This window comes from Chiloscyllium punctatum, chromosome 36 (assembly GCF_047496795.1).
Source record: "Chiloscyllium punctatum isolate Juve2018m chromosome 36, sChiPun1.3, whole genome shotgun sequence".
NCBI lineage: Eukaryota > Metazoa > Chordata > Chondrichthyes > Orectolobiformes > Hemiscylliidae > Chiloscyllium > Chiloscyllium punctatum.
In genome coordinates, this window is record NC_092774.1 from 35,011,602 (window position 1) to 35,020,438 (window position 8,837).

The window sequence follows — 8,837 nt, forward strand, 5'->3', positions numbered from 1 at the left end:
CTGGTCTCAACGAGCAGCAGTGCCCAATGGAAGCAAAGTTGCAGGGGTGGGGGAGCACGACGGCATAAAACAAAAAAAACCGACCGACTCTCCCACTATAAGCACTGTCAGAATGTGCAGGGGTTCAGTCCTTTCAGTGACCCACAGCAGCTTCACCAGCAGAATCAGATTGTTGGGAGCACTGGTGCGCCTGCTGGTGCTTCTGCAAGGTGCGGAATGATGAGAACCTCCGCTTCCACTCGGGGCAGGTGAACGGCTTCTCCCCGGTATGGTCCCGCCTGTTCCTCAGCAGGTGGGAGGAATTGCTGAAGGCCTTCCCGCACTCTGGGCAGGGGAAGGGCCTCTCCCCCGTATGGACCAGAAATTGGGATGCCTGGGTAAAGCCCTTCCCACACTTGAGGCAGGAGAACGGGCTCTCCCCGGTGTGGACCCGCTGGTGCCTCAGCAGGGCAGAGGTATCATTGAAGGCCTTCCCGTACTTGGAGCAGCTGAAGGGCTTCTCTAATATGTGGACCCCGAGGTGGATCAGTCGGACGGAGGAATAGCTGAAGGCCTTCCAGCATTCGGGGCAGGAGAATGGCCTCTCGCCTGTGTGGACCCCCTGGTGCCTCTGCAGTACAGAGGAATTGCTGAAGGTCTTCCCGCACTCAGAGCAGGAGAACAGTCTCACCCCGGTGTGACGGCGCCCATGAGTCTCCAGGTCAGATGGGAAACGGAAGCCTTTCCCACAGTCGCCACATTTTCATGGTTTCTCCACAGGACGGGATTCCTTGGGTTTCTCCATGACCGAAGCTTCAGCTGCACACAAACGCGTGTACAGCACCTCCCTGCCGTGAATTCCTTTTCCCAGTCTGTATAACTTTTACTGGCTCCACAATCAGAGTGCTGCAACAGTCGGGTCTCTCTTCCACTCTCACTGATGCTGAAAACGTACTGAAAGAGGAACCAAAAAGCTTGGTTCCTTCTCACAGAATCATAGTCGAAAATTGTTATAGTCCCGATGGATTCAGTGACTGCCAGACATTGACGTGAAATTGAGGACTGCAAATGCTGGAGAGTCAGAGTCAAAGCACAGCAGATCCGGCAGCATCTGAGGAGCAGCAGAGTCAATGTTTCAGGCAAAGCTCTTCATCTATTGATATTGAAGTGTCCATCTTCAAATCTTCAAATAATCTGTAAAAAGAGATTACAAAAGTCATTACTGTCAGTCCAGGTTAGAAATTCCAAACAAGCAATTCTACTTTCTGCAGAACATTCTTTTCTTTTTCCACAAAATTGAAAGCACTATCCCACCCCCTCACACCCCTCTATTCTCACTCCGCTCAAACTAATTCTCCCGACAGTACTTATTCAGGATCTTACAGAGACCGAAAAGTGAAAACATCAAGACAGACACCTTAGAATTTTGGATACCTCCACCTGAAAGTTAGTATCTTTCACGACATCTAGGAGTGAGTAAGTCTGATTTTGAGATTCTTGAGAAAAACCCAGACACGAAATGGTTAACATCTGGGGAGGTGGAAGTGGGGAGATGGAGGAAATGAGATATCAGGTCATTGACACCGATACCAGACAGAAACTGAACATACAGACATGGCAAACATTACAGACAAGCCAGAGTCACACAGATACACAGCGCAGAAACAGGTCCTTCAGTCCAACTCATCCGTGCCGACCAGATAGCCAAAATTAATCTCGTCTCATTTACCAACACTTGGCCCATATCCCTCTGAACTCTTCCTATTCATATACCCATCCAGATGCCTTTTAAATGTTATAATTGGACCTACATCCACCACTTCCTCCGGCAGATCATTCCTTACACTTGCCTCCCTCACCCCAAACATATTATCCTCCTGTTCTGGACTTCTCCCATCCCAGGGAAATTACCTTGTCTATTTATCCTATCCATGCCTCTCATGATTCTATAAACGTCTGTAAGATCACCCCTCACCCTCTGGTATACCTGGGAAACAGCTCAAGCAATGCGTTTACTTTTAGCTTCACACTCACTGAACTTTACTCCCGTGTAAAACATTGTTTCCCTCCCCCACGCTGTCCATGGGAAAAGCCAAGAGTGCTGAGACTCTGGAGTTGGGGAAATGCCACGTAGAATTCCTGCAATGTGGAAACATGCCATTCAGCCCAACAAGTCCACACCGACCATCCAAAGCGTAACCTATGTGGACACTTTCCCCTATCCCATTCCACCAAACGTACTGCACACTATGGGCCCATTTAGTATGGCCACTTCTCCCGAAACTGCACATCATTAGATTTTGCGAGGAAACCAGAGCACTAGGAGGAAACCCAGCAGACACGGCAGGGAGAATGTGCAAACTCCACACAGACAGTCGCCCAAAGGCTGGAATTGAAAGCGGACCCCTGGCGCTGTAAGGCAGCAGTGAGAACCACTGATCCATCGGGCTGCCTCTGTGTGCAGAAAGAGGTGGGGGCTGGGAACTTTGTTAAATGTACCACACAGTGGATTGTTGAGTAAGGTTAAATCTCACGTGATCCAGGGAGAGCTAACCAACTGTGCACAAAATTTAGAAGCACGTTGTTGAAGATGCTGGAAGCTTTCCTGAAAACAAAAAATGCTGGAGATCACAGTGGGTCAGGCAGCGCTGTGCTACTCTATGCCTGGACAGTGTGGACGTGGAGATGATGTTTCCACGAGGAGAAGGGTTTGGGGATGCCAAGTTATTTAGGGCATTTAAGACAGAGATAGGTTCTTGATTAGTAAGGGGTCAAGAGTTATGAGGAGAGGGCAGCAGAATGGGATAGAGAAACATATCAGCCATGATCGACTGGTGGAGCAGACTCTATGGGCCAAATGGCCTCATCCTGCTCCTGTGTATTGTGGTCTTAAAGCTGGGCAGATGACTTAAGGGGTTCTCACAAACTATTTCAGAATCCCGAAGAGGAGTTGGTGGACTCGAAATTTTAACTCTGCTTTCTCTCCACAGATGCTTCCAGTCCTGCTGAGTTTTTCCCGTGTTCTCAGGTTTTGTTTCAGATTTCCAGCATCCGCAGTTCTTTGCCTTATTTATCAAATTCATTTCTTGCCCTTCCAAAGTGTCTGGAACTTCATCTCCCTGATCTCCAAAGTGTTCACTTACCCTAGAAATGACCACTACCTCCTAATCAAAGTAGACCCCTTTGTTGCAAAATGATTGTCCAATTCTGTGACCAAAATAATTGCATTCGTAATTACTTTCACCAGGGACTCTCAATATCTTATGCCAGAACACAGCTAGATTGTTTCAGACAGTACATTTATGTGATTTGATACAATTCCCTATTTGCGACTTTACCAGCGTGTTGTTGGGAATGGAGGTTTTGAATGAAGAAGAAGCTGGGACATTTTTCCAATGGAGCCGAGGAAGTTGACAAATAACTTTATAGAGATTTTTAAAATCAGGAGGGGTATAGATAAGGTGTCATTTCCAGGAGGCTCAGAATATTTTATTGCTCCAGAAGGTGTAAAAGGGGTCAAAGTTTCAACAGAAATCAAACAGAGCTGAGAACAGACAACATTTAACTCTGTGGGAACAGGGAGATTAGAGGACAGAGAAATCAGGACCTGAAATCCGAGCTGATACCAGACTACCATGTTGTCAGTGCTTTGATAAGCAGTGCCCACCCTCTACCGTTACTGAGCTCCTCACTCGACTTGAATGCCACGTATCCCCTCGATATTCCGGATCCAATCCTTGTCATTCTGAAGCCATATCTCTGTAAGGAGTCTCAGATCATAATTATTCTCTTCAACGTGTGCAGTCAATTAATTCGCTTTTGTTACAATGCAGCACACATTCACATACTGAGCTTTTAGTTTTATTTTTTGCGATGGTTAGAATCGAGTTTTGATCGCTCGTACATTTATTCTCCTTGTCCCTTTCTATCATTCTCTGGTATTTGGTTTCCAAATCACTACATTGCTCACTGGCCTTGATTTGGATTGGCTGTGCTAAATTGCCCAGTGTTCAGGGATGCGCAGGTTAGGTGGGTTGACCATGGGAAACGCAGGGTTATCGTTTCAAAGTAATAGAAGGAGTAGGCCATTTGGCCCATCGACCCTGCTCCGCCATTCATTAAAATCATGGCGGATCGATCAATCGTCTCAGCTCCTCCTAATTGTATTATCCCAACTTCCCGTAATACCCTTACCACGCAGAAAACCCATCCAACAGTGTCTTAATGAAGCTGCCTCTACTGCTTCCTTGAGCACAGAATTCCATTAATTTACCATTAACCACGTTGGTCCTGCCCTGAGTTGCCTCATCAAAATGCAACAGCTCATATTTGTCTAAATTAAACTCCATCCACTACTCCTTGGCCCATCGGCTCATCTGATCAGTTATAATGTATATTAAACTTTCTTTCCTGCCTAATTCCCTGAAAGCTGAAAATCTCCACCCCACACTCTCACCCTCCATTCTCACTTTGTTGAATCTAATCACGGATGTCCTCATCCTGAAGGGTTTGGTTCATGCTGATTAACAGGCCCACATTCAAGGGGGATCTAATTGAAACGTACAGAACATTGAACGGCCTGGACAGAGTGGACATTTGGAACGTTCCCTGTCCTGCTACTCAGATGCTGCCTGACCTGTTGTGTTTTTCCAGTGCCACATTTTTCGACTTTCACCTCTCGTCCTCACTTTCCCCACATTCCAAGATGTCACCATTTCAACAATGCACTGCTTTTTTTTTCAACAGCAAAGTCTATAACTTCATATTGCGGAACTACACTCGCCATGTGTTTGGAAATATTTTGCCAAAACCTCTTCCCGATTGTAATATTTGCATCATGTCCAGTGATGAGGAATTTCCATTTTGTGGAGATATTCCCAAACTTGGGAATGTCTCCACACAATGGAAATTCCTCATCCCTGGACATGATGCAAATATTACAATCGGGAAGAGGTTTTGGCAAAATATTGTCAGTTTGCAGGTGGAAAAATGTTCAGGAAGTAAAACACAAATCCCAGTCTCCAGCTTTGTGAATCTTTAGAAACTCTTTGGGAAGTGGAATTAGAGGAGAATGAAGGATGAACTGACGGACTGAGCAGAGACAGTCCAGACACCGTCCCCTTGTTTAAGAGGCTGATTGACTCTGATATTCTCGGGACCTGAACTGACCCGAGACATTGAAAGAATTCTCTGCACATCAGGAATTCAAACCCATTCTCGGCTCGGGGCCAATGAGAAAATTCGGGAAGAGGCAAAACACTGAAAGGCTCTGAGGGCGATGGCCCCGGTGTAGGAGAGCTCGTTCCTCGTGACATGGATGTGCCTGCAGATGGTGGGATCAGGCTGTCCCCATGTCTCCATAATGAATGTCCAAGGTTTTATTATGGAAAAGTAAAACTGAAAGAAGACAATGGTAATTTTGGGCGGGGCGGTTTGAATTATGAATTGAATACTAGATTCCTCAAAGACGCTGTGCACGTAGAGCTGGGCCCAGTCTCTGTGGCGCAATTGGTCAGCGCGTTCTGCTGTTAACCGAAAGGTTGGTGGTTCGAGACCACCCAGGGACGGAGTGTCTCTTGTTCTCGCTCCTAACGCTTTCTTGGCTGTGAAAGTGCACGTTTTTAATGGTTTCAGGAAAACGTTTTCCAAACGGAAATCTTTTCCACTGAGGCAGCACAAAGGGGTTTCTGAATTGATTGAATTTCTAACGTAAAGGACTGCGGATGCTTAGAGTCCGAGACAGAAAGAGAAACTGCTGGAGAAACTCAGCAGGTTTGGCTGTACCTGGATGAGGAAAAAAAGATTTCTGAAATGTTGTCTCTGATTCTCTTTCCACAGATGCTGCCTGACCTGCTGAGTCGCTCCTGCAATTTCTGTTTTTGTTTTTAACTGAACGTCCATTTCATCTTTCAGGATGAAACACTCAGACTCGCCATTTGCAGATATTTAACCCTTTCGAAACCTGTGAAGTGATTGGATTCAAACAAACTCAGCAATGATTTACTCTTTCGCAGCTCCACAGGCAGAGAGACCTGGGAAATGAAGCTGTCAGTGTGGTTCTGTATTGATGGGCCGAGTGGTGAATGCGATGGACATGAAATCCATTGCGGTTTCCCCACGCAGGTGTGAACCCTGCCGACTACAGTTGAGAACTGTCGTCAGAAAGAAAGGGAGATTGCTCCACGGCATTTTTAAAGATGCAAATCAGTGGAGGGGTTGAAGTATTTCACTCACATTGGGACTGACGGGAATTTTCCACTGTCTGTAAGGGTGGAACAAGCAGATACCCACAGAGCTGCTATTGAGGTGATGAGCCAAGAGTTTGGAAATGAGACCAGAACAGTGAGGGGATTGAAGTCGTGATCGAAGTTAAGCAGGCACCTGAGGACAAAGGTGTTTTATTTGCCAGTGAAAGATACTGCTTCACAAAGTTGGGACTATGGAAGGGAAGCAGTGACGGTGATTATCTTTGGCTGTTCCTCTTGTGAATGTTCCCATTGCTGCGCATGTCTGTGTTAACGTCAGAACTCTGCAGCATGGCGGCGTCAGGTCCGCACAGTGACGGGGGCGCAATGGATGACGCATCTGACTCCACCTACCTGTTTGAAATGCAGCTCACAGCTTCTTCACACACCCCAATTAATCTTTCTCATTGTCCTGAAGTCGGCATACGGTTTGAATTCCTGATCTGCAGGAACGAGAATCTTTTCACTGTCTCGCGTCAGTAAATGTCACTGAGAATATCAGAGTCAAGTCACAGCGCAGTCAGATGAGGGGAAGCTGAAATAGTCCCACACGCTGCTCACGGGTACATTTCACTTTCCCCAACTCACCGCCCCAACCACTGCGGCTCCTGGGAGTGGAAAGGAAACAAACACCAAAACCCAGTCTCAGCTTTGTAAATCTTCAGGAAATAAGAAAACTGTTCATTCCTTCGGGTCTTCCATCCTGGGCAGACATCTTTAATTTTAAATGACTGTCCATTCAGTGCCGATTCGTTTTGGCTGAAAGAAATCTTCCTTATCTCCTCCCAGCATTTCTTGCCACAGAGAACTGTGCGGCAGAGTTCATGTATATATTTCCTTGTATGGTATTTTGTAAATAACATTCGTTTGCTGGTTGTTTGTATGGGGTATTTCAGGTTCATGAGCCGCTGTTTAAGTGTATTGGTAAAGTTGTGGGCGACAATGATGCTGAGAGGGTTGAGTTGTCTGGACATCATTTCCCAGATGTCTTTAATGTAAAATAATGTGGCTCGGGTTTCTGCAGACGTTGAGTCAGCTTGTGTCAGTTTGTTGATATGAAATCGTCACACTGGGTTTATTGGGTAGGCAAAGGTGAGGACTGCAGATGCTGGAAACCAGAGTTTAGATCAGAGTGATGCTGGAAAATTACAGCAGGTCAGACAGCTTCCGAGGATCAGCAAAATCGACATTTCGGGCAAAAGTCCTTAATCAGGAAAAGAGGCAGGACGCTTCCAAGGTAGACAGATAAATGGGGCTGCTGGGCCGAAGGTAGCAATGAGTACAATAGGTGAATGGGGACGGGGATGGAGGTGGCAGATCAGAGAGGGGGGTGGAGCGGATTGGTGGGAAGGGAGATTGGCAGGGAGGACAGGTCCTGAGGACAGCGCTCAGCTGGAAGGTTGGAACTCAGGTAAGGTGGGGGGGAGGGGAAATGAGGAAACTGGTGCAGTCCACATTGATGTCCTGGGGTTGAATGTATCCGAGGCAGAAGTTGGGGTGTTCTTCCTCCAGGCATCGGGTGGGGAGTGAGCGGCAATGGAGGCGGCCCAGGTCCTGCATGTCCCTGGCAGAGTGGGAGGGGAGGTTGAAATGTTGGGCCACAGGGCGATGGGGTTGATTGTTGCGGGTGTCCTGGAGATGTTTCCTCAAGCACTGTGACTTGACTCTGCAAGGAGGCTCCAGTCTCCCCAATGTAGAGGAGACCGCATCGGGAGCAATTGATTCAAGAAATGACATTGGTGGAAGCCTTCGAACGACCGTGACCCGGGTTCGATTTCCGGGCAGGGAAGCAATTTTCAGTAGAGCTGTCAAACTTTACGCATATCTCCCTGGTGGTCTAGTGGTTAGTATTCGGTGCTTTCACCGCTGCGGTCCGGGTTCGATTCCCGGGCAGGGAAGCCATCTTCTGTGCGTGTTTTGGCTACCCCTTCTCCTTAACTGCGCTGTACAGTTACTTATTGGTCTTCGTCGTCACTGGGTGCTGCAGTGTGTCGTGTTTCGTTGGAATCGTGTCCTCATTCAGATTTGTTTGCATGTGTAGGGATGATTAATTCTGCAGCTAAGTACTTGGTTCGCGTGTGGCGTTTTCCTGTAGAGGCTGTTTTGAATTTACCATTGACTGTTCGCTCTACTGTGACATCTAGAAATGGCACTTTGTTGTTGTTCTCCTCTTTTGTGAATTTTATGCCAGTTAGGAGATTGTTGATGGTGTTGTAGGTTTCCTCTAATTAGTTTCATTTTTTGATGACAGAAGTGTTTCATGGGTATTTCGTTGATTTGTTTGTAGTGCTTGTTACTGAATATGAAGTGGGTAGTAAGGCACAGTTCCACGAGCTTGACAGTGTAATCTTTGCTGATGAAGTTGGTGCTGTGTTTGTGTCTTTGGTTCTTCGAGTAGTGTCTTCAGTTTTCTTTGGCCACGTTGATGTTAATGGATGTGAACAGGGCTGTTATGTCAAAGGACAACATTATTCCATCCTCTTCTATCTTCGTGTCTTTGGTGTTTGGGAATTCTTGGATGGAGTAAATGGAGTGGCATGAATCTTCGACTTGGTGTTTTAGTCCTCAGTGGAGGCCTTTGACTGGTCTGTATATTGATGTTGCAAGTAGTGA

General features: G+C 46.8%; 2 non-coding genes across 2 annotated transcripts; both read left to right on the forward strand.

The window, feature by feature from the left end:
* Positions 1 to 5,472: 5,472 nt before the first annotated feature.
* trnan-guu (transfer RNA asparagine (anticodon GUU)) lies at positions 5,473 to 5,546 on the forward strand. The gene has a single exon. It is a non-coding gene; the product is annotated as a tRNA-Asn (tRNA).
* Positions 5,547 to 8,050: 2,504 nt separating this feature from the next.
* Positions 8,051 to 8,122, forward strand: trnae-uuc (transfer RNA glutamic acid (anticodon UUC)). The gene has a single exon. It is a non-coding gene; the product is annotated as a tRNA-Glu (tRNA).
* Positions 8,123 to 8,837: the final 715 nt, after the last annotated feature.